Source organism: Ranitomeya variabilis, chromosome 1 (genome assembly GCF_051348905.1).
Source record: "Ranitomeya variabilis isolate aRanVar5 chromosome 1, aRanVar5.hap1, whole genome shotgun sequence".
Taxonomy (NCBI): Eukaryota; Metazoa; Chordata; class Amphibia; order Anura; family Dendrobatidae; genus Ranitomeya; species Ranitomeya variabilis.
In genome coordinates this window covers 1,149,121,625-1,149,140,758 of record NC_135232.1, presented here as the reverse complement: position 1 = coordinate 1,149,140,758, position 19,134 = coordinate 1,149,121,625, and the positions used below count along the sequence as shown (strand labels likewise).

General features: G+C 40.8%; 1 protein-coding gene across 3 annotated transcripts in view; it reads left to right on the top strand.

The window, feature by feature from the left end:
* DYSF (dysferlin) overlaps positions 1–19,134 on the top strand; it is a 441,189-nt gene that overhangs the window by 240,976 nt on the left and 181,079 nt on the right. The gene's annotated exons all lie outside the window — the stretch shown is intronic.

Below are 19,134 nucleotides of genomic sequence, written 5' to 3'. Positions count from 1 at the left end.
ATCATGGGTAGCAAGAGGGAATGCTTCATCTGAGCAGATATGCAGAGCCGCCACCTGGACTTCTGTACATACTTTCACCAGACACTACAGACCAAATTTTGACAGGGATCTAACATTCGGCAGATGAGTACTGCAAGCTGTGGTCCCTCCCTAAAGAAATCAACGTTGGTATAACTCCAAGGTGACTGTTGTGGAAGGTGACTGGAGAAAATAGAATTAGTCTTACCGGTAATTCGGTTTCTAGGAACCTTCCACAACAGCACTAATTTCCGTCCCTATCTGATATTCCTATTGGATGATTCCTACACTTTGATGGTAACTATATATGCTAGTGTGTCCAGAAAAAACACTGGAGATAGCAGGAAGGGGAGGGTTATTTAACCTCTTTGTGTTTCCTGTCCCCCATTAGGGAGGGGAGACATCCTCCAAGGTGACTGTCGTGGAAGGTTCCTAGAAACCAAATTACCGGTAAGACTAATTCTATTTTTTTCCCCAAAATTTATTTGGGAAAATGGGGGTGCATTTTGTAGTCAGAATGTACTTACAATTAGTGTGGTGACAGCAGGAGTCAGGCGATTCTTCCGGTGGTCCGACATTACTGTACAGGGCGATGATATCACTTCCATCGCAGGCTGGTGCAGCAGGTTCGGCGGTTCTTGGTGGTGCGGTGGTTTCGGCGACATTTTGTGAAAACTTAGAGCCCCGGCACTTCCATTGCCTCATTGCTGTGGCCTCAAGGAAAATGGCCACCGGAGGAGGCGCATACGCAGATTGAGATCTTGGAAAAATCTTAATCTGTGCGTGCGCCGCCTTCTGCAGCCATTTTCCCAGAGGCCACAGCATCGAGGCAATGGAAGTGCGGAGATTTCGGGCTTTCACAAAATGTCGCCGGAGCCACCGCACCACCGATAACTGCCGAACCTGTCGCACCAGCCTGGGATGGGAGACCACCGCATCACAGCAATGGATGTGCAGGGGCTCTGGGCTTTCACAAACTGTTGGAGGAGCCCCTGCACCACTGAGCACCACCAGACCTGCCGCACCAGTCTGCGTCATATCATCGCCGGACCACCAAACACACCCTGTGACTAAGCTGGCAGTCTCCCCAGGGTAAGCTGAGTTCAGGAGTGTAAGACAGACCCCCCATTTGATGCATTATTTTTTTCCCTATCTTCTTTCTGAAAATTTGGGGTGTGTCTTATGGTCCAGGGCGTCTTATAGTCTGAAAAATATGGTATATTATGTTCGAGTCTCTGTGGCTGCATGATTTGCAGCTGTTAGACAGCCTGAACACATGTGGGGATTCCCTAACGAACAGGCAGTCCCCACATGTGTTCAGTCTGTCTAACAGCGGCAAATCATGCAGCCGCAGAGACTCAAACATAATATACAAGCATCCCAAGTGCTCGGATAACCCCCGAGCGAGCGTTCTCGGATAAGACGTTATCTGAGTACATTCTATCATCACAAGTCGCCATTCTTCAAACACCCACTTATTTGCCAAGATTTCCCGGTTACCAGTGTCAGAATTTTTCTCAATGGACGCCAGTTTCTTAGAAAAATATGCATACGGATGCCATTTAGCAGGAGATACACCCTGCGACAATACAATCCCAACCCCTATCTCAGATGTGTAAACTTCTACACTAAATGCCTGAGTGACGTCAGGCTGTATGAGAAAGGGTGCAGATGCAAAACATTTTTACAAGGTGTCAAATGCCTCCCTGGACTTGACCATTTTGAAAAGTCCGTCTCTTTCCTGGTCATATCCGCAAGACGTTTGGCCACTACCAAAAAGTTTTTCATGAACTTATGGTAGCAGTTGGCGAAACCTCGAGACCTTTGTAATGCCTTTAAGTTCCACCCGTTGAACTTCAGTCCCTGAGGAGTGAGGACGTAATTTAAAGTAAAGCATACAGGCCTCCCTGAAAACAACAAACTTGTCTCGCCCTCCAGAGAACCTGTCATACAAAGCGATCTTGGATTCTACCATTGGTTGCCTGGGAGTCGCAGCCCCTAAACCAGATGGGTTTGGGTGCTGAATAAACAGTGCGTAGGTCTCCAGGCTGAGAGTTACTGCAGTTGCCCTGCAAGAGCAGTCGCTGGATCTATGATGGATAAAAAAATGGTTTGGGGTAGTGTTAATTTCACAGCACTGTTGCAGGATCTCCCCAGGGCTAGGGTCTCTTTTCCCTTTCCCTAAAGCTAGGGGCACCCTAGTGTGGTAATGTAGGGGGACGGAGCCTCGTGTGATAATGTGTGGGGACAGAGCCTCGTATGGTAATGTGTGGGGACGCAGCCTCAAGTGGTAATGTGTGGGGACAGAGCCTCGTATGGTAATGTGTGGGGACGGAGCCTCGTGTGGTAATGTGGAGGGATGGAGCCTCGTGTGGTAATGTGTGGGGACGGAGCCTCGTGTGGTAATGTGTGGGGACAGAGCCTCGTATGGTAATGTGTGGGGATGGAGCCTCATGTGGCAATGTGTGGGGACGGAGCCTTGTGTGGTAATGTGTGGGGACAGAGCCTCGTGTGGTAATGTGTGGGGACGGAGCCTCGTGTGGTAATGTGTGGGGACAGAGCCTCGTATGGTAATGTGTGGGGACGGAGCCTCGTGTGGCAATGTGTGGGGACGGAGCCTTGTGTGGTAATGTGTGGGGACAGAGCCTCGTGTGGTAATGTGTGGGGACGGAGCCTTGTGTGGTAATGTGTGGGGACGGAGCCTCGTGTGGTAATGTGTGGGGACGGAGCCTTGTGTGGTAATGTGTGGGGACAGAGCCTCGTGTGGTAATGTGTGGGGACGCAGTCTCATGTGGTAATGTGTGAGGACGCAGCCTCATGTGATAATGTGTGGGGACAAAGCCTCGTGTGGTAATGTGTGGGGACGGAGCCTCGTGGTGATGTGGTGCGGGGGTGGGATTATCTGTGGTAATGTGGTGGGGGGGCGGGATTATGTGTGGTAATGGGGTGGGGGGCGGGATTATGTGTGGTAATGGGGTGGGGGGGCGGGATTATGTGTGGTAATGGGGTGGGGGGCGGGATTATGTGTGGTAATGTGGGGGCGGGATTATGTGTGGTAATGGGGTGGGGGGCGGGATTATGTGTGGTAATGGGGTGGGGGGAGGGATTAGGTGTGGTAATGTGGGGGGGCGGGATTGTGTGTGGTAATGTGGTGGGGGCGGGATTATGTGTGGTGATGTGTGGGGGCGGATCTACTGTGCAGGGGGCGGGATTAGTGAGTAATCACGATGCCTCTTATATACACACGTGCATCACATCTCCATATTTCAGTGCGCACACCAAGATTTACATACATAAATGAAGGATTGTATATACCTCTATGTCCGATATTCCCAAGTACAGCGCACCCCGACGCGCGTTTCGGATATTCCTTCGTCAGCAATGTCAGCTGCTGGCCTCTTATTGGCTGGTGGCTGGCATTGGTATTGCTGAACAGAGCTTGTCACTGCGTGGCTCTACATTTCACCTGAATGTGCGTCCACATTCAACTGAAATAAAAGTTATTAAAAGGCTATTGGATCGAGCCTGATTGTCAAGGGGTCTACAGAGCCTGGGGGCCACATAATGCAGCGCCAGGGGCTGCATGCAGCCTGCGGGCCACGTGTTTGAGACCCCTGGTCTATATGATGTAGGTGTATGACATATCTATAGTGTTGGTATGCTGAGTGTATGGTGTGCATATTATGTGTCTGTGTGTGTATGATGTGTGTGAGGGTGTATGGCATGTGTATAGTGTGTATGTTATGTGAATGATATCTATGTGTGTAAGTGCATGAGGTGTATAGTGTATAAGATATGTCTGTATGTATATAATGAATCTATGTGCTGTGTGTGTATGGCATGTTGTGTGATGCATCAGTGGGGTGTGTGTATGATGATTCTGTATGCATTTGTCTACAGCATGTGTGTAGTGTGTGACTGATGTATGTATGATGTATCAATGACGTGTTTAGTGTGTGTTATGTGTGTGAGTGTGTATGGCAAGTGCACAGTGTGTGTATAATACGGTATATGATGTGTATATAGTATATCTTTATGCGTGTGTGTGCAGTGTGTGTATAATATATGATGTATATATAATATACCTTTATGTGTGTGTGCGCAGTGTGTGTATAATATATGATGTGTATATAGTATATCTTTATGCGTGTGTGTGCAGTGTGTGTATAATATATGATGTGTATATAATATACCTTTATGTGTGTGTGTGTATAATATATGATGTGTATATAATATACCTTTATGTGTGTGTGTGCAGTGTGTGTATAATATATGATGTGTATATAATATACCTTTATGTGTGTGTGCGCAGTTTGTGTATAATATATGATGTGTATATAATATACCTTTATGTGTGTGTGCGCAGTGTGTGTATAATACGGTATATGATGTGTATATAGTATATCTTTATGCGTGTGTGCGCAGTGTGTGTATAATATATGATGTGTATATAATATACCTTTATGTGTGTGTGTGTATAATATATGATGTGTATATAATATACCTTTATGTGTGTGTGTGCAGTGTGTGTATAATATATGATGTGTATATAATATACCTTTATGTGTGTGTGTGCAGTGTGTGTATAATATGATGTGTATATAATATACCTTTATGTGTGTGTGTGCAGTGTGTGTATAATATGATGTGTATATAATATACCTTTATGTGTGTGTGTGCAGTGTGTGTATAATATATGATGTGTATATAATATACCTTTATGTGTGTGTGCGCAGTTTGTGTATAATATATGATGTGTATATAATATACCTTTATGTGTGTGTGCGCAGTGTGTGTATAATACGGTATATGATGTGTATATAGTATATCTTTATGCGTGTGTGCGCAGTGTGTGTATAATATATGATGTGTATATAATATACCTTTATGTGTGTGTGTGTATAATATATGATGTGTATATAATATACCTTTATGTGTGTGTGTGCAGTGTGTGTATAATATATGATGTGTATATAATATACCTTTATGTGTGTGTGTGCAGTGTGTGTATAATATGATGTGTATATAATATACCTTTATGTGTGTGTGTGCAGTGTGTGTATAATATATGATGTGTATATAATATACCTTTATGTGTGTGTGTGCAGTGTGTGTATAATATGATGTGTATATAATATACCTTTATGTGTGTGTGTGCAGTGTGTGTATAATATATGATGTGTATATAATATACCTTTATGTGTGTGTGTGCAGTGTGTGTATAATATATGATGTGTATATAATATACCTTTATGTGTGTGTGTGCAGTGTGTGTATAATATGATGTGTATATAATATACCTTTATGTGTGTGTGTGCAGTGTGTGTATAATATATGATGTGTATATAATATACCTTTATGTGTGTGTGTGCAGTGTGTGTATAATATATGATGTGTATATAATATACCTTTATGTGTGTGTGTGCAGTGTGTGTATAATATATGATGTGTATATAATATACCTTTATGTGTGTGTGTGTGCAGTGTGTGTATAATATATGATGTGTATATAGTATATCTTTATGTGTGTGTGTGCAGTGTGTGTATAATATATGATGTGTATATAATATACCTTTATGTGTGTGTATGATGTGTGTGTATATAGTATATCTTTATGTGTGTGTGTGCAGTGTGTGTATAATATATGATGTGTATATAATATACCTTTATGTGTGTGTGTGCAGTGTGTGTATAATATATGATGTGTATATAATATACCTTTATGTGTGTGTGTGTGCAGTGTGTGTATAATATATGATGTGTATATAGTATATCTTTATGTGTGTGTGTGCAGTGTGTGTATAATATATGATGTGTATATAATATACCTTTATGTGTGTGTGTGTGCAGTGTGTGTATAATATATGATGTGTATATAGTATATCTTTATGTGTGTGTGTGCAGTGTGTGTATAATATATGATGTGTATATAATATACCTTTATGTGTGTGTGTGTGCAGTGTGTGTATAATATATGATGTGTATATAATATATCTTTATGTGTGTGTGTGTGCAGTGTGTGTATAATATATGATGTGTATATAATATACCTTTATGTGTGTGTGTGTGCAGTGTGTGTATAATATATGATGTGTATATAATATACCTTTATGTGTGTGTGTGCAGTGTGTGTATGACGTGTGTGTCTGGGTCCGGGGTGTAATGGCGGCCAGCTGTCACAGTGGTCTCGACGGCCGGCAGACTGTCCTCAGCCTAATATAAAGGGGAGAGCTGTGGATGGGATGGAGAATCCGCCGGTCTCGATGAACAATGTCCAGACCTCAGGTGAAGCAGGAAGGTAAACTCTGTTAGTGGAGCAGTGGATGATGATTCATCTCTCCAGAGTTGTTGAGTACACGGAGCCCACAGCCCCTCATGGTGTGAGGACCCCGGCTCTTCTCCGGCCATGTGTAGCCGCTCTCCTCACTCCTCTGCATCTAGCACTAAGACGTCTCCCCTCAGCCTGGACCTTGGCATCCATGGCACCTCAGGCTTACAGGAAAGGACCTCAGCTCTCCTCCCACCGCTGACCACTAAGGATCGTAATAAAACATCCATCGCCCGATCCCTGACTGCGTCGTCTGGCCATTGGGATCTTCTTGAACCGCGCAGGACTCTATGTCCCATGCGGGGGCCCAGATTTCGCTGGAGTCCCAACAGCGACCACAGCAAAGGCAATGGCTGGTCTCCTTGAGCTCCAGCACCTCCCAACCCCAGGGGTCCAGGGTTCCTACTCCTGGGCTCAGTAGTTCTCCTGGAGGGGGCTAACAACCAGACTTCACAAAAGCCCTTACACTAATTACATGTGTGTGTAAAAATGGCTGAAGAGCCGCTGCTCACCCATCTGAGCTCACAGACATTTGTGATGACTGTCTTTTCAGAATGCCACATGTGTGTATGATGTATCTATGTGCGTGTATATGTACGACATGTGTACAGTGTGTATGTTGTGTGTATGATGTATCTATGTGCGTGTATGTGTACGACATGTGTACAGTGTGTATGTTGTGTGTATGATGTATCTATGTGCGTGTATGTGTACGACATGTGTACAGTGTGTATGTTGTGTGTATGATGTATCTATGTGCGTGTATGTGTACGACATGTGTACAGTGTGTATGTTGTGTGTATGATGTATCTATGTGCGTGTATGTGTACGACATGTGTACAGTGTGTATGTTGTGTGTATGATGTATCTATGTGCGTGTATGTGTACGACATGTGTACAGTGTGTATGTTGTGTGTATGATGTATCTATGTGCGTGTATGTGTACGACATGTGTACAGTGTGTATGTTGTGTGTATGATGTATCTATGTGCGTGTATGTGTACGACATGTGTACAGTGTGTATGTTGTGTGTATGATGTATCTATGTGCGTGTATGTGTACGACATGTGTACAGTGTGTATGTTGTGTGTATGATGTATCTATGTGCGTGTATGTGTACGACATGTGTACAGTGTGTATGTTGTGTGTATGATGTATCTATGTGCGTGTATGTGTACCACATGTGTACAGTGTGTATGTTGTGTGTATGATGTATCTATGTGCGTGTATGTGTACGACATGTGTACAGTGTGTATGTTGTGTGTATGATGTATCTATGTGTGTGTATGTGTACGACATGTGTACAGTGTGTATGTTGTGTGTATGATGTATCTATGTGTGTGTATGTGTACGACATGTGTACAGTGTGTATGTTGTGTGTATGATGTATCTATGTGCGTGTATGTGTACGACATGTGTACAGTGTGTATGTTGTGTGTATGATGTATCTATGTGCGTGTATGTGTACGACATGTGTACAGTGTGTATGTTGTGTGTATGATGTATCTATGTGCGTGTATGTGTACGACATGTGTACAGTGTGTATGTTGTGTGTATGATGTATCTATGTGCGTGTATGTGTACCACATGTGTACAGTGTGTATGTTGTGTGTATGATGTATCTATGTGCGTGTATGTGTACGACATGTGTACAGTGTGTATGTTGTGTGTATGATGTATCTATGTGCGTGTATGACATGTGTACAGTGTGTATGTTGTGTGTATGATGTATCTATGTGTGTGTATGTGTACCACATGTGTACAGTGTGTATGTTGTGTGTATGATGTATCTATGTGCGTGTATGTGTACGACATGTGTACAGTGTGTATGTTGTGTGTATGATGTATCTATGTGCGTGTATGTGTACGACATGTGTACAGTGTGTATGTTGTGTGTATGATGTATCTATGTGCGTGTATGTGTACGACATGTGTACAGTGTGTATGTTGTGTGTATGATGTATCTATGTGCGTGTATGTGTACCACATGTGTACAGTGTGTATGTTGTGTGTATGATGTATCTATGTGCGTGTATGTGTACGACATGTGTACAGTGTGTATGTTGTGTGTATGATGTATCTATGTGCGTGTATGTGTACGACATGTGTACAGTGTGTATGTTGTGTGTATGATGTATCTATGTGCGTGTATGTGTACCACATGTGTACAGTGTGTATGTTGTGTGTATGATGTATCTATGTGCGTGTATGTGTACCACATGTGTACAGTGTGTATGTTGTGTGTATGATGTATCTATGTGCGTGTATGTGTACGACATGTGTACAGTGTGTATGTTGTGTGTATGATGTATCTATGTGCGTGTATGTGTACGACATGTGTACAGTGTGTATGTTGTGTGTATGATGTATCTATGTGTGTGTATGTGTACGACATGTGTACAGTGTGTATGTTGTGTGTATGATGTATCTATGTGCGTGTATGTGTACCACATGTGTACAGTGTGTATGTTGTGTGTATGATGTATCTATGTGCGTGTATGTGTACGACATGTGTACAGTGTGTATGTTGTGTGTATGATGTATCTATGTGTGTGTATGTACAACATGTGTACAGTGTGTATGTTGTGTGTATGATGTATCTATGTGTGTGTATGTACAACATGTGTACAGTGTGTATGTTGTGTGTATGATGTATCTATGTGTGTGTATGTACAACATGTGTACAGTGTGTATGTTGTGTGTATGATGTATCTATGTGCGTGTATGTGTACGACATGTGTACAGTGTGTATGTTGTGTGTATGATGTATCTATGTGTGTGTATGTGTACGACATGTGTACAGTGTGTATGTTGTGTGTATGATGTATCTATGTGTGTGTATGTGTACGACATGTGTACAGTGTGTATGTTGTGTGTATGATGTATCTATGTGTGTGTATGTGTACGACATGTGTACAGTGTGTATGTTGTGTGTATGATGTATCTATGCGTGTATGACATGTGTACAGTGTGTATGTTGTGTGTATGATGTATCTATGCGTGTATGTGTATGACGTGTATAATGTGTATTTAATGTATCTATATGTGTGTGAATGGCATGTGTGCACTGTGTGTATGATGTTTGTGTGTGTGTGTATGGCATGTGTATAGTGTGTGTACAGTGTGTGTATGGCATGTGTACAGTGTGTGTATGATGTTTGTGTGTGTGTATGGCATGTGTATAGTGTGTGTATGATGTTTGTGTGTGTGTATGGCATGTGTATAGTGTGTGTACAGTGTGTGTATGCTGTTTATGTGTGTGTGTATGGCATGTGTACAGTGTATATATGATGTCTATGGCATGTGTATAGTGTGTGTATAGTGTGTGTACAGTGTGTGTACAGTGTGTATACAGTGTGTATGATGTTTGTGTGTGTATGGCATGTGTACAATGTATGTATGATGTGTATGGCATGTGTACAATGTATGTATGATGTGTATGGCATGTGTGCACTGTGTGTATGATATTTGTGTGTGTGTATGGCATGTGTATAGTGTATGCTGTTTGTGTGTGTCTATGGCATGTGTACAGTGTATGTATGATGTGTGTGGCATGTGTGCAGTGTATGTATGATGTCTATGGCATGTGTACAGTGTATGTAAGATGTGTATGGCATGTGTACAGTGTATGTATGATGTGCATGGCATGTGTACAGTGTATGTATGATGTCTATAGCATGTGTACAGTGTATGTATGATGTGTATGGCATGTGTACAGTGTATGTATGATGTGTATGGCATGTGTACAGTGTATGTATGATGTCTATGGCATGTGTACAGTGTATGTATGATGTGTATGGCATGCGTACAGTGTATGTATGATGTGTATGGCATGTGTACAGTGTATGTATGATGTGTGTGGCATGTGTACAGTGTATGTATGATGTGTATGGCATGCTTGTAGATTGTGAGCCCTCACGGGCAGGGTCCTCACTCCTCCTGTACCAGTTATGACTTGTATTGTATTGTTCAAGATTATTGTACTTGTTTTTATTATGTATACCCCTCCTCACTTGTAAAGCGCCATGGAATAAATGGCGCTATAACAATAAATAATAATAATAATAATAATAATAATAATGTGTACAGTGTATGTATGATGTGTATGGCATGTGTACAGTGTATGTATGATGTGTATACCATGTGTGCACTGTGTGTATGATGTTTGTGAGTGTGTCTATGGCATGTGTACAGTGTATGTATGATGTGTATGGCATGTGTACAGTGTATGTATGATGTGTATGGCATGTGTACAGTGTATGTATGATGTGTATGGCATGTGTACAGTGTATGTATGATGTGTATGGCATGTGTACAGTGTATGTATGATGTATATGGCATGTGTACAGTGTATGTATGATGTGTATGGCAGGTGTACAGTGTATGTATGATGTGTATGGCATGTGTACAGTGTATGTATGATGTGTATGGCATGTGTACAGTGTATGTATGATGTGTATGGCATGTGTACAGTGTATGTATGATGTCTATGGCATGTGTACAGTGTATGTATGATGTGTATGACATGTGTACAGTGTATGTATGATGTATATGGCATGTGTACAGTGTATGTATGATGTGTATGGCATGTGTACAGTGTATGTATGATGTGTATGGCATGTGTACAGTGTATGTATGATGTGTATACCATGTGTGCACTGTGTGTATGATGTTTGTGAGTGTGTCTATGGCATGTGTACAGTGTATGTATGATGTGTATGGCATGTGTACAGTGTATGTATGATGTGTATGGCATGTGTACAGTGTATGTATGATGTGTATGGCATGTGTACAGTGTATGTATGATGTGTATGGCATGTGTACAGTGTATGTATGATGTATATGGCATGTGTACAGTGTATGTATGATGTGTATGGCAGGTGTACAGTGTATGTATGATGTGTATGGCATGTGTACAGTGTATGTATGATGTGTATGGCATGTGTACAGTGTATGTATGATGTGTATGGCATGTGTACAGTGTATGTATGATGTCTATGGCATGTGTACAGTGTATGTATGATGTGTATGACATGTGTACAGTGTATGTATGATGTATATGGCATGTGTACAGTGTATGTATGATGTGTATGGCATGTGTACAGTGTATGTATGATGTGTATGGCATGTGTACAGTGTATGTATGATGTGTATGGCATGTGTACAGTGTATGTATGATGTGTATGGCATGCGTACAGTGTATGTATGATGTGTATGGCATGTGTACAGTGTATGTATGATGTGTGTGGCATGTGTACAGTGTATGTATGATGTGTATGGCATGTGTACAGTGTATGTATGATGTGTGTGGCATGTGTACAGTGTATGTATGATGTGTATACCATGTGTGCACTGTGTGTATGATGTTTGTGAGTGTGTCTATGGCATGTGTACAGTGTATGTATGATGTATATGGCATGTGTACAGTGTATGTATGATGTGTATGGCATGTGTACAGTGTATGTATGATGTGTATGGCATGTGTACAGTGTATGTATGATGTGTGTGGCATGTGTACAGTGTATGTATGATGTGTATGGCATGTGTACAGTGTATGTATGATGTGTATGGCATGTGTACAGTGTATGTATGATGTGCATGGCATGTGTACAGTGTATGTATGATGTGTATGGCATGTGTACAGTGTATGTATGATGTCTATGGCATGTGTACAGTGTATGTATGATGTGTATGACATGTGTACAGTGTATGTATGATGTATATGGCATGTGTACAGTGTATGTATGATGTGTATGGCATGTGTACAGTGTATGTATGATGTGTATGGCATGTGTACAGTGTATGTATGATGTGTATGGCATGTGTACAGTGTATGTATGATGTGTATGGCATGCGTACAGTGTATGTATGATGTGTATGGCATGTGTACAGTGTATGTATGATGTGTGTGGCATGTGTACAGTGTATGTATGATGTGTATGGCATGTGTACAGTGTATGTATGATGTGTGTGGCATGTGTACAGTGTATGTATGATGTGTATACCATGTGTGCACTGTGTGTATGATGTTTGTGAGTGTGTCTATGGCATGTGTACAGTGTATGTATGATGTATATGGCATGTGTACAGTGTATGTATGATGTGTATGGCATGTGTACAGTGTATGTATGATGTGTATGGCATGTGTACAGTGTATGTATGATGTGTGTGGCATGTGTACAGTGTATGTATGATGTGTATGGCATGTGTACAGTGTATGTATGATGTGTATGGCATGTGTACAGTGTATGTATGATGTGCATGGCATGTGTACAGTGTATGTATGATGTGCATGGCATGTGTACAGTGTATGTATGATGTATATGGCATGTGTACAGTGTATGTATGATGTATATGGCATGTGTACAGTGTATGTATGATATGCATGGCATGTGTACAGTGTATGTATGATGTGTATGGCATGTGTACAGTGTATGTATGATGTGTATGGCATGTGTACAGTGTATGTATGATGTGTATGGCATGTGTACAGTGTATGTATGATGTGTATGGCATGTGTACAGTGTATGTATGATATTTGTGTGTGTGTATGGCATGTGTATAGTGTATGCTGTTTGTGTGTGTCTATGGCATGTGTACAGTGTATGTATGATGTGTGTGGCATGTGTGCAGTGTATGTATGATGTCTATGGCATGTGTACAGTGTATGTAAGATGTGTATGGCATGTGTACAGTGTATGTATGATGTGCATGGCATGTGTACAGTGTATGTATGATGTCTATAGCATGTGTACAGTGTATGTATGATGTGTATGGCATGTGTACAGTGTATGTATGATGTGTATGGCATGTGTACAGTGTATGTATGATGTCTATGGCATGTGTACAGTGTATGTATGATGTGTATGGCATGCGTACAGTGTATGTATGATGTGTATGGCATGTGTACAGTGTATGTATGATGTGTGTGGCATGTGTACAGTGTATGTATGATGTGTATGGCATGCTTGTAGATTGTGAGCCCTCACGGGCAGGGTCCTCACTCCTCCTGTACCAGTTATGACTTGTATTGTATTGTTCAAGATTATTGTACTTGTTTTTATTATGTATACCCCTCCTCACTTGTAAAGCGCCATGGAATAAATGGCGCTATAACAATAAATAATAATAATAATAATAATAATAATAATGTGTACAGTGTATGTATGATGTGTATGGCATGTGTACAGTGTATGTATGATGTGTATACCATGTGTGCACTGTGTGTATGATGTTTGTGAGTGTGTCTATGGCATGTGTACAGTGTATGTATGATGTGTATGGCATGTGTACAGTGTATGTATGATGTGTATGGCATGTGTACAGTGTATGTATGATGTGTATGGCATGTGTACAGTGTATGTATGATGTGTATGGCATGTGTACAGTGTATGTATGATGTCTATGGCATGTGTACAGTGTATGTATGATGTGTATGACATGTGTACAGTGTATGTATGATGTATATGGCATGTGTACAGTGTATGTATGATGTGTATGGCATGTGTACAGTGTATGTATGATGTGTATGGCATGTGTACAGTGTATGTATGATGTGTATACCATGTGTGCACTGTGTGTATGATGTTTGTGAGTGTGTCTATGGCATGTGTACAGTGTATGTATGATGTGTATGGCATGTGTACAGTGTATGTATGATGTGTATGGCATGTGTACAGTGTATGTATGATGTGTATGGCATGTGTACAGTGTATGTATGATGTGTATGGCATGTGTACAGTGTATGTATGATGTATATGGCATGTGTACAGTGTATGTATGATGTGTATGGCAGGTGTACAGTGTATGTATGATGTGTATGGCATGTGTACAGTGTATGTATGATGTGTATGGCATGTGTACAGTGTATGTATGATGTGTATGGCATGTGTACAGTGTATGTATGATGTCTATGGCATGTGTACAGTGTATGTATGATGTGTATGACATGTGTACAGTGTATGTATGATGTATATGGCATGTGTACAGTGTATGTATGATGTGTATGGCATGTGTACAGTGTATGTATGATGTGTATGGCATGTGTACAGTGTATGTATGATGTGTATGGCATGTGTACAGTGTATGTATGATGTGTATGGCATGCGTACAGTGTATGTATGATGTGTATGGCATGTGTACAGTGTATGTATGATGTGTGTGGCATGTGTACAGTGTATGTATGATGTGTATGGCATGTGTACAGTGTATGTATGATGTGTGTGGCATGTGTACAGTGTATGTATGATGTGTATACCATGTGTGCACTGTGTGTATGATGTTTGTGAGTGTGTCTATGGCATGTGTACAGTGTATGTATGATGTATATGGCATGTGTACAGTGTATGTATGATGTGTATGGCATGTGTACAGTGTATGTATGATGTGTATGGCATGTGTACAGTGTATGTATGATGTGTGTGGCATGTGTACAGTGTATGTATGATGTGTATGGCATGTGTACAGTGTATGTATGATGTGTATGGCATGTGTACAGTGTATGTATGATGTGCATGGCATGTGTACAGTGTATGTATGATGTGTATGGCATGTGTACAGTGTATGTATGATGTCTATGGCATGTGTACAGTGTATGTATGATGTGTATGACATGTGTACAGTGTATGTATGATGTATATGGCATGTGTACAGTGTATGTATGATGTGTATGGCATGTGTACAGTGTATGTATGATGTGTATGGCATGTGTACAGTGTATGTATGATGTGTATGGCATGTGTACAGTGTATGTATGATGTGTATGGCATGCGTACAGTGTATGTATGATGTGTATGGCATGTGTACAGTGTATGTATGATGTGTGTGGCATGTGTACAGTGTATGTATGATGTGTATGGCATGTGTACAGTGTATGTATGATGTGTGTGGCATGTGTACAGTGTATGTATGATGTGTATACCATGTGTGCACTGTGTGTATGATGTTTGTGAGTGTGTCTATGGCATGTGTACAGTGTATGTATGATGTATATGGCATGTGTACAGTGTATGTATGATGTGTATGGCATGTGTACAGTGTATGTATGATGTGTATGGCATGTGTACAGTGTATGTATGATGTGTGTGGCATGTGTACAGTGTATGTATGATGTGTATGGCATGTGTACAGTGTATGTATGATGTGTATGGCATGTGTACAGTGTATGTATGATGTGCATGGCATGTGTACAGTGTATGTATGATGTGCATGGCATGTGTACAGTGTATGTATGATGTATATGGCATGTGTACAGTGTATGTATGATGTATATGGCATGTGTACAGTGTATGTATGATATGCATGGCATGTGTACAGTGTATGTATGATGTGTATGGCATGTGTACAGTGTATGTATGATGTGTATGGCATGTGTACAGTGTATGTATGATGTGTATGGCATGTGTACAGTGTATGTATGATGTGTATGGCATGTGTACAGTGTATGTATGATATGCATGGCATGTGTACAGTGTATGTATGATGTGTATGGCATGTGTACAGTGTATGTATGATGTGTATGGCATGTGTACAGTGTATGTATGATGTGTATGGCATGTGTACAGTGTATGTATGATGTATATGGCATGTGTACAGTGTATGTATGATGTGTATGGCATGTGTACAGTGTATGTATGATGTGTATGGCATGTGTACAGTGTATGTATGATGTGCATGGCATGTGTACAGTGTATGTATGATGTGTATGGCATGTGTACAGTGTATGTATGATGTGCATGGCATGTGTACAGTGTATGTATGATGTCTATGGCATGTGTACAGTGTATGTATGATGTGTATGGCATGTGTACAGTGTATGTATGATGTGTATGGCATGTGTACAGTGTATGTATGATGTGCATGGCATGTGTACAGTGTATGTATGATGTCTATGGCATGTGTACAGTGTATGTATGATGTGTATGGCATGTGTACAGTGTATGTATGATGTGTATGGCATGTGTACAGTGTATGTATGATGTCTATGGCATGTGTACAGTGTATGTATGATGTGTATGGCATGCGTACAGTGTATGTATGATGTGTATGGCATGTGTACAGTGTATGTATGATGTGTGTGGCATGTGTACAGTGTATGTATGATGTGTATGGCATGCTTGTAGATTGTGAGCCCTCACGGGCAGGGTCCTCACTCCTCCTGTACCAGTTATGACTTGTATTGTTCAAGATTATTGTACTTGTTTTTATTATGTATACCCCTCCTCACTTGTAAAGCGCCATGGAATAAATGGCGCTATAACAATAAATAATAATAATAATAATAATAATAATAATAATAATAATGTGTACAGTGTATGTATGATGTGTATGGCATGTGTACAGTGTATGTATGATGTGTATACCATGTGTGCACTGTGTGTATGATGTTTGTGAGTGTGTCTATGGCATGTGTACAGTGTATGTATGATGTGTATGGCATGTGTACAGTGTATGTATGATGTGTATGGCATGTGTACAGTGTATGTATGATGTGTATGGCATGTGTACAGTGTATGTATGATGTGTATGGCATGTGTACAGTGTATGTATGATGTATATGGCATGTGTACAGTGTATGTATGATGTGTGTGGCATGTGTACAGTGTATGTATGATGTGTATGGCATGTGTACAGTGTATGTATGATGTGTGTGGCATGTGTACAGTGTATGTATGATGTGTATGGCATGTGTACAGTGTATGTATGATGTGCATGGCATGTGTACAGTGTATGTATGATGTGCATGGCATGTGTACAGTGTATGTATGATGTGTATGGCATGTGTACAGTGTATGTATGATGTATATGGCATGTGTACAGTGTATGTATGATGTGTGTGGCATGTGTACAGTGTATGTATGATGTGTGTGGCATGTGTACAGTGTATGTATGATGTGTATGGCATGTGTACAGTGTATGTATGATGTGCATGGCATGTGTACAGTGTATGTATGATGTGCATGGCATGTGTACAGTGTATGTATGATGTATATGGCATGTGTACAGTGTATGTATGATGTATATGGCATGTGTACAGTGTATGTATGATATGCATGGCATGTGTACAGTGTATGTATGATGTGTATGGCATGTGTACAGTGTATGTATGATGTATATGGCATGTGTACAGTGTATGTATGATGTGTATGGCATGTGTACAGTGTATGTATGATGTCTATGGCATGTGTACAGTGTATGTATGATGTGTATGACATGTGTACAGTGTATGTATGATGTGCATGGCATGTGTACAGTGTATGTATGATGTGTGTGGCATGTGTACAGTGTATGTATGATGTGCATGGCATGTGTACAGTGTATGTATGATGTGTGTGGCATGTGTACAGTGTATGTATGATGTATATGGCATGTGTACAGTGTATGTATGATGTATATGGCATGTGTACAGTGTATGTATGATATGCATGGCATGTGTACAGTGTATGTATGATGTGTATGGCATGTGTACAGTGTATGTATGATGTGTATGGCATGTGTACAGTGTATGTATGATGTGTATGGCATGTGTACAGTGTATGTATGATGTGTATGGCATGTGTACAGTGTATGTATGATGTGTATGGCATGTGTACAGTGTATGTATGATATGCATGGCATGTGTACAGTGTATGTATGATGTGTATGGCATGTGTACAGTGTATGTATGATGTGTATGGCATGTGTACAGTGTATGTATGATGTGTATGGCATGTGTACAGTGTATGTATGATGTATATGGCATGTGTACAGTGTATGTATGATGTGTATGGCATGTGTACAGTGTATGTATGATGTGTATGGCATGTGTACAGTGTATGTATGATGTGCATGGCATGTGTACAGTGTATGTATGATGTGTATGGCATGTGTACAGTGTATGTATGATGTGCATGGCATGTGTACAGTGTATGTATGATGTCTATGGCATGTGTACAGTGTATGTATGATGTGTATGGCATGTGTACAGTGTATGTATGATGTGTATGGCATGTGTACAGTGTATGTATGATGTCTATGGCATGTGTACAGTGTATGTATGATGTGTATGGCATGCGTACAGTGTATGTATGATGTGTATGGCATGTGTACAGTGTATGTATGATGTGTGTGGCATGTGTACAGTGTATGTATGATGTGTATGGCATGCTTGTAGATTGTGAGCCCTCACGGGCAGGGTCCTCACTCCTCCTGTACCAGTTATGACTTGTATTGTTCAAGATTATTGTACTTGTTTTTATTATGTATACCCCTCCTCACTTGTAAAGCGCCATGGAATAAATGGCGCTATAACAATAAATAATAATAATAATAATAATAATAATAATAATAATAATGTGTACAGTGTATGTATGATGTGTATGGCATGTGTACAGTGTATGTATGATGTGTATACCATGTGTGCACTGTGTGTATGATGTTTGTGAGTGTGTCTATGGCATGTGTACAGTGTATGTATGATGTGTATGGCATGTGTACAGTGTATGTATGATGTGTATGGCATGTGTACAGTGTATGTATGATGTGTATGGCATGTGTACAGTGTATGTATGATGTGTATGGCATGTGTACAGTGTATGTATGATGTATATGGCATGTGTACAGTGTATGTATGATGTGTGTGGCATGTGTACAGTGTATGTATGATGTGTGTGGCATGTGTACAGTGTATGTATGATGTGTGTGGCATGTGTACAGTGTATGTATGATGTGTATGGCATGTGTACAGTGTATGTATGATGTGCATGGCATGTGTACAGTGTATGTATGATGTGCATGGCATGTGTACAGTG